The sequence below is a fragment of the Coenobita brevimanus genome, chromosome 54 (assembly GCF_032717465.1).
Source record: "Coenobita brevimanus isolate Jiangsu-jjx chromosome 54, ASM3271746v2, whole genome shotgun sequence".
Classification (NCBI taxonomy): Eukaryota; Metazoa; Arthropoda; class Malacostraca; order Decapoda; family Coenobitidae; genus Coenobita; species Coenobita brevimanus.
The window spans coordinates 2,778,680-2,787,596 of NC_137007.1; positions in this window are offsets into that span (position 1 = coordinate 2,778,680).

Below are 8,917 nucleotides of genomic sequence, written 5' to 3' on the forward strand. Positions count from 1 at the left end.
GATCATCGTCGGTTGACGTGGAAAGCTGTCCAGATTTGGGATCGTCTTCGGTTGATGTTCTTCCCTATCTGAACCGCTGGAAGTACTTGTGACATTAGGCTACATACGGCTCAAGCAATTCTCTCCAAAAGCCTGTTGCAACATTTGAAAAGTCTGTAAAAGTTTTTCCAGTCTGAAACAGCTTCTTCATTTTTCAATTTGCAACAAGTCACCAAGTACGCTAAACACACGTTCACTCAGGCGCATGTACCTCGATGATTAAGTGACCTGGAGTGATGTGACTGATGTTAGACTAAACTCAAAGTCGCTGCTACACAGAGATCCCGTCGCAAGCATGCTATACCGGCTCGTTGGTGAGCTATTAGGTTTCTTTTTGGACAGACCTCGTGTAATTCACCGGGTCGGTCAGGATCACTTGATGGTCGTGATCGTCAGCTTTTACCCTCCCGGAAGGGAGCTGAGAGCTCATATAGTCCGATCTAAGTGTGTGTGTATATATATATATATATATATATATATATATATGTCTGTGATAATTTAACTGTTTTGCCTAATATCTGCTATGCCCATGTTTTGACACGTAGGCCTACTGTTTCATTCTCTGTCAGTAAAATATATCTGTGAGGGAAACTGGGGGATTGTATTATTTTGTTTTAGTCGCAAAATATCAGAACCTTATAACATTAGCCCTGGGCACCGGCCCTGCTATGGTAGATATCAATCTGCTGTCTGTCTAAATTTGTACATTGTTAAATAAGTCCACTTGATTCAAGTACTTCACTACTTTTTATACCCCTGAACTTTGCTTTCCCAGTTTTATGATGAGCTAATCCTCTATTTTTTAAAGGACTTTATAATCTTATAGGTTATTTCTATAAATTTCGATCCACTGAAGATAAAAGAGGTGAATAAGTGGAAATGTCTGGACACAATAAAGATGCTGTTTGTGGCCACTTTTGCTTTATTTTTCCTCTGCAAGATGTGGTTCCCTCAGATCTATCTCAAAAATAAAAATGTCTAAGGACACTTCAGTTTCTTGAAAGTGACAGAATGAGCTGGTGAATACAACCCGTATGATGCGCGTTTCTGCGTGTAACAAATGAGCGAGTTTTTGTAATTGTTTTCCCTTAACAGTGGTATGGTGCAATAATGGTTTCATGAATCATGAAATACAAACGTGAGTTGGTTGACATAGCATCAAAAAAAAAAAAAAAAAAAAAAATCACTGTTCAAGCTTCATTAGGTAAAAAAAAAAATTATTAGCCTCTGAAAAGCGCATTGGTTGAGTCAGACCTGGTATTCTCGGTCTTTCACATCGGTATTCTCAGTCCTTCACGTTGGCAAGTGGCCCAGTGTCTAAACAACACCCAGTAAACTGAATATAATCTTGTTTCCCTCGAACTTACTTCAACTTGAGGATATCCTTATTATTATTATTATTATTTTGGCGACAGCAATTTTTTTTTTTTAATATGGTTTAAGGGAGACATTTTGTTGTGAAAGGGCTAATGAACTCTACGTATAAGCTCTCTGTTTTGACAGGTCTCTCAAACTATAATAAAATCTATTGAATGCGGAAAGAAAACAAAGCAAAACAAAATCATCCCCTGAATATAAAGGCACTGAAAATACTGATGTGGCGGACAAGTATAGGTCAAATAAGAGTGCATGTATTCTTCATATTTTATTTACAGTTTGTACAAATGCACAGAGACGCTACGGCCAGCCAACAGTTGTGTGGCGTTCCTCTGTGTCCACTGCAACACAAGAGAACTACTGACACACACACACACACACCAGGGACACTAATGTACAGGATAATTCATATATTGGCCACCTCTTGACACTAGATGGAGAATTCTTGTGTGTTGCTAGAACGGCTCATTTTTCGTTACCAGTGTCTACCCTGCATCATATTCTACTCCCCATAACCCCTTTCCTCTATAGATGCTAGCAGTTTATACCTCCACCGATTTCACTGTTATTTATAGAAGTCATGAAGCAAACAAAATGCCTGCGTTCCCCACAGCAGCAGACTGAGCCGTACCCGCAACACATAGGGGAACACAATATAGGCCTCATCCCCTACTTCTTCCCCGAGGGTGGAATGTGTGCCAAAAGTCTCTCATTTCTCCCACGTCCTTTGAATATGGCAGACGAGTGCACTGGTGGAGGATAACAGACATAAGTAGTTTATATAATATGTACACGCTGAGAAATAATCTGTATATGATATTGAGTACTCGTTATTACTTCCACTGGTGAGGTTTAACTTCTGAATGCCTCTATAATGTAATGCATATGGTTATTATTTGTGTGTGTGTGTGTGTGTGTGTGTGTGTGTGTGTGATCACCCTAGCAACGAGTGTAATCTAGTAGAGTGAGAAACAGGCAGTAGGTCTAAAAGTTACCATAGTTAGGAAAGGGAAAACAATGCTAATTAAAGATCATAGACTCTCTCTCTCATACGCGTAACAGAAACACGTAAGCTCTCGCGATCCATTCAATTATATAAGTGCATTAAATATAAATAATACACAGTTGAATCAAAGGTGAGAGGTTTGTTACAAGGAAGGGAAGCCAGGACCGTTCTCGGATACTGTACTTCAAAGAGGTTAGTGTCAAGAAGGGAGGAATGTAAGGAAGATCTAATACGAGGGAGTAATGGAGAGATACCTAGTTTGTTCTGGATACATGGGCGTGAAATATGTCGAGAGTGAGAGGGTTTAGGGGTAAGAGTATAATCCCAACGTATCCTGGAACGTTGGTGTGCTTAGGCGCGAAAGACGTCAAGAGCTATGAGTGTTGATTCACATGAAAGATGAAGAACGAGTGTGGAAAATGGAGGAATCCGGGACCGTTCATGTATATTTAGGCGGGAAAGACTGGAACCGACCGAGCGACAGTCGGTAGTGTATCGTAACATTATGTATTTCCTTCACAACAATGTCCTTACACTCTTGCCTTACGTAAGCTGCAGTCTTACCCAGACAAGAAATCTCATCCGAGACATAAACCTGAAGCACATCAGTTCGAGTAAATGAAATTTCAAATTAGTGTCATCGAGATAATTATGATAAGGCATAATTTCTCTTTCCTGGCTGCATTTAAACTGAATGACTTAATACATGTGACAATCTTCTGCACAGTTTTAATTAGACTGATTTTTGCTTCCTGAAGGAATTTTTTCGCAATAGGAAACGTAAAGATTTAGATTAACTGAGAGAGAGAAGGCATTCCTGTGTGAAAAAGTCGGGCAGAATTTGACTCTAAAAACGATGTGGAATTATTGGTATTACTGACTCTGTGATATGGACCACCAGTGACCTCGTAACAGCAAATTGTTATACCTAACATTTCAACATACTTTACTGAACATCAAATATAAACACAACAACGACCCTGTGTGACATTCATTGTGACATCCGTCAGCTGTGACTCTCGGTTAATATTTTGCCGACGTCGTTTTGCAACCAGATATTCCAAACTCATTACTTCTAAAAACTATAAATTTTTTGTGACTTACAAATATCCCGTACGGTCGGCATCTAAAGTCCCGTTGCCTCCCCTGTTTTTTTCTCCATGAAGTTTGAAAATTAGTTTTGTGAACCCACAGCAAGCGACACTAATAACAATGATCTGTGCCCCCCCTCCCCCCACCAAAAAAATATATATATATATATATATATATATATATATATATATATCAGTGTCGCCTGCTTCATAATTATCACCCACACCTACTTTTGAAACGTATAGAAATAAAAGCTGGAGACGACGACAGGGCTTTTGATGGCGACAATACAACATAGCTTCTTAATGTACTATATTAAATAATAGACACATAAATGATAGCCTGTATGCTCACCAGACATCCACTCTTACCACTCATGTCACAGCCTCCCGGATCCGAAGCATCCAGTGAGCTGCCCCAGCCCTCTTACGTGACTAATATTGTATGAGATGAACACATGCCGTCGACGCAGCTGAGTGAAGGCGTTATAAACCAATCATCATCCACCGTGAAGAGTGCAAGAAATAAACCACCGCCCTGGAGGGATTCACAAACGTATTTACGACCAAATCCCTCTCGTAACTAGTATTTGTTTTGTTTTGGTTTTCCGAGAAAGACATTAGGAGTGTATCATCTTGTGTCTTTTTTGTTTTCTTAAAACAAACAAACAAACAGATTTTTAGTTACTAGACGGAAATTATCATAAGCTTCTTTTCTTTCTTCTTTTCCAGAAAGAACAAGAGAGTACAAAAACTTCCTTTGTCTCTTGTTCCCCCTGCAAATTCAAACCAGCTATACGAAAGGGAGCTAATCGTAAATATGCACAAGTTTCCCACCCCTGACTCAGACCAACGTATCCACCTCCCAGCATCTCTCACGGACTTTCACTTCATATCCCCCCCCTTTATTTTGACCTTTTAGTGGAAAAATAAAGCTTACAAATGGATACATCCGCGTTATTTTGGCAACGGTTCTTTGGCAGATAATATTAACTCCTTATGCAATGTTCAAACTGCACATACGCACAGTGCCTTATAATAATTGTAATAATATCTGTAGTTTAACCAGAATAACATTGCAAATATATGTAAATACATTTGATAAATCCATTAACAGTAACCCGTTTGTGGCATGGTAAGTAGGTACAATATAGCTAAGTTTTTCGCAATATAAAAACTATAGATAAAGGTACTGACATTGTTTAAAACAGTCTACGGTACCGAATCAGTAGCCTACGCCGAGTGGACTTTTTGTAACCAAAAGCTAACACTCTGGACAGTCGATACTTAACATTACCTTGCTGTTTTGTTTAATTTACCGCGGCAGGAAGGTTCTGACTGGAAACCTAGGACACATCAAGACATGGCCCGGTATTATCATGGGCCAGAGAGGCTCCCTGACACCTCTGCCTAACCTGTGAATTTCTGTCTACTGTATACCACCTTAATACCTCCACCTACAGTTATTATTGTTGTTGTTGCTGCTGAGTCACCCCGGTCTGTTTGGCCGAGAAGACCCATCAACCGTAGCAAGCAACTGCCCCTGCATGACCGCCCCAAGCAGCGGGTCGATGTTTCTTTGCTGCAGACAGCACCATGCCACAGCGAGAAGCGGGGAAGGGTATGGAGGTTTGGCTCCCGAATGGACGTTGCATTTGCGTCTCCCCATCCAGCTAACAGGGGCACCGTAGTCGACTCCACGTTTTTGGTGTAGCGATAAGTGCAGCTGTCTTCAACATGGTAGGCCCGAGACTGACTAATATCTCCTTGACAGTCAAAGTTGTAATTCATACAAAAGATAGCACTTTAGTGGGATGTGCAAAATAAATGGGTAAGGAAGAGGTGTTAGGAAGCCTTCTTTGGTGAAGAAACTGCCGACCATGATGTTGGTGTTGCATCCTCCCTAACAGTGTAGCACCAAGAATGACAACCGGGCAGGAAGTGTGAAGTTACCCTAGCATACCTGCGCCAGGAGGCACTAACAAAGTACCATCAACTCCCTCCCGTAACCATGTTTTTTCTCTTTTCTGCAGGAAAGACATGAACACTGTACAGTTTGAAAAAATGGACGAAGTATTTGCAAAGTCACCAGAAACTTTTCAAGAATGTGTATGTCTACTGTTTTTCTTTGATATAAATACGGCTAAGCAGGGAAATTTATTTACCATATGAAAGCAGTATCTGTTCATAAATATATGCCTTAAGAATCAATGGGAACCTTGACAAATTCCAATGTGAAACCGTAGTGGCCGAGGTGATAATGGCTACCCTTATTATATGCCTGACTCCCTAAATATCTGTGGGAATATCCCTGCATCCCCAGAAGCTGTTTTCTTCAGGCCATCTCATAGTTCGTTTGTCCATTCCTTGGCCACCCCATTTTGTAAGTTCCGGCCACGATCACCTGCCTGGAGATGCATTTTTGATCCAGTGTACTGCACAACATTTCCAGGTCTCTTGTGCTAACTGAAAAAGCAATCTTAGTTGCGTGACGAGAATGTGCATGAGTTTTCTACATCTGAAGGAATTACATAGAATAGAGGGTGCCGAGTATTGCCCCGTCCCCTGTTCTTGCTGAAAAAATGGATCTTGAGTTACGTGAGGGAGCTGAATGTAAGTTTGTTAGCAAGTCCTGGCAGTAACACTGACGCTTAGGTCTACTTGTACAGCACATACCTGACGCAACAACACACACATGATGACTGAATCGCATAAGAAAAGTAACATCACAACGCTCCTCATTACACATCATCATCACTTAGATTATTAAATTCAGTACAATCGTCTCCGCATACAAGTTCCACAAAGGGTGCTGTGCTGGAGGTCGATATGGCACCAATATATCTGTTTACGTCGCAAGTCTACTGAACAAGATTAAACACGACGACCCTTAGCTCTAAAATGGTGTTGGAAGCCGTCTACTCGGAGGTAAAAATAAATATCAACCCCCAATACACCAAACTTTGTCGTAATTGTAAGTGAAGGCGATGTTACATACAAAACCATAGCTTATATTATGATCCTTACGTAACAAAACCCGAAGCAGATCAATATGACCTAAAATATATAACCTTTTTCATCACCCACCTGAATTATAGAACCTTCATCACCCACAGTCAACAGAGAATCTAATTCGGGAGCTATTTCCCCAATGTATACACAGAACTTCATATCAAACTTAAGTCTGTCATCACTGGAATTCATTTATGATAAGAAAATGAAATTAACTCCAAAACTAAGCCACATATAAGAAACACGCAGTCACCACCATCATTCTCCTTGTACAAAATGCAGTTGGAATAATATATGCCCATGACACATTATATATTAAAAAAAAGTCCGGGCAAGTTTCAGGATAAGCCAAATTGACTCCTTATAGATGACACGGGCACGTATTCTTGTAAATTAAGGAGGCCATCTTGCACTTCTTCCTTACTATACTTCCTTCACCTTAACCCGGCCTGAGTCTTCGTCCTTTTGCAGCTTATTTCACGAGGTTCAGCGACAGAAAGAGACAATGCTACGGCTCTACATCCTTTCTGTGGCACTTCTTCGTGACGAGCATCATATTCTAGTGTTACTCTCTTGGTGTAACTCAGTATTCAAGAAGGAAAGACGGCAATTCTAGGCCAAATTAGAGTAAAAGAAGTATCATTTTTTTTTCTCCTGGGTTATTAAAATCGTGTGTGTCTACATGGAAAAATATTTAAAAATATAAGTAAAAAATAGATGTAATATGGGAGGTGGAGAGAAGGAGTGGAAAGGTGTGTGAATGAGGGTGATCTGGGTTGAAGGGAAGGTAACCTGACAGCAGAGGACAGTGGCACATGAAGGCGATTTGTGCGTGGACACCCCCTTCAAGATATAGGTGTCTGGCAGTATTTAGACAGACTGATAGATAGATGGATAGATAGCATGGTAAGTAGACGTTATAGATAGACAGATGCCATAGGTAAGTAGGTAGGTAGGTAGGTAGGTAGGCAGACATATGCCTGTACATAGATAAATACGGTAGATAGATAGCCAGACAGACAAAGAGACAGAAAGAATCCGAGAGATAAATCGTTAAGGAAGAGGTGACAAGCTACTCCTTAACTCACCCCAATACGTCCCGTTGTGTTAAGTCCCTCACTCAGCGGGAATTCACTCGCCTCTCAACCACCTCGCTACCCACACCTACTTACACATCATGAAAAAAATAGATATGCGTATAAAACTGACTAGGCCTATGTATAAACTGAGGAATGTGTGCTTTTCAGGAGATCAAATGGGCAGTGTCCCTTTTTTTTAAGAGGTATTTTCTGTTTTCTAAGTCGTTTTCTTTGCGTTTGGAAATAGCACTGCCTTATCTCCATTTTCTTTTTTTCATAGCGAACGTTAGCCATATTAAACGCAGTGATTAGGTATTTATGGATATTTTTTCATCATTACCTGCACCTAATCACATATTATTTGTCCGAACCCGGGATATTTTTCATCATGACTTCCACTTAATCACGTATTATTTGTCTAATGCATCACATACGTTCCCTTCATCTTTCGTGGGGAGCAACTTATTATTCTCCGGGATAATGGCATGCTTTAGGGGTCGCTCTAGTGTGTAAGACCCCTTGCTCAGACTTTTCACTAAGATATTATGGTCTCTTAATGAGTAAGGCATGTTCCTGTGAATGATAGTGAAGTACAACCAGGGACGTGAAGTTCGCCTACTATTCCACTGCGTCTACTCCAACATTAGGGCATGTCTGTCACTTTCCTCCCTGACGCGTCATGTCAAGGAGAATCATCTATGGACAGGGAAACATACCAGGCTTCTCCCAGCATAGGAATACCTGACAAATGAGGGAAATGAGACGTAGAAGAGATCAAATACTAGGCGAACTTTTGTCCCTAAATATACAGAGTGTTTTTGGTGACACATGTACTCGTCTTCTTATTCATGGGCACATCTGGACATAGCTTTACCTTGCTTCTAGCAGGCAAGGTCAATTATATGGCCATCATTCAATCCCCCTATTCCAGAACGGAGGTTTAGGAATTTTGATGTGGCGTGTTCTGCTTGCATCCACTTCACTTTGCGTTTTCACAATCTTTCCTTTCTGTATCTTGCATTTGTACCCGAATCATACTTTTATTTCATCTTTGCAGAATAGACATGATATTGCTTTTAACACCTTGAATCCGATGAGATCCTTCTAATTTTATTCTTGGTACCATCAGATCATTTGAATAATCTTAAGAGAGGCGTCTGACAGCGTGTGTAGAATAAACTCCACCATCATCTTTGCTGCGAGAAATTCACCCTAAGCTGAAGAAAAAAACATCCGTGGTAACATGAATAAAAATGAAAAGAAACCATCGCATTTTAAGGGTTAATTTGCCCTTTGTTTGCCATCGTCATCAT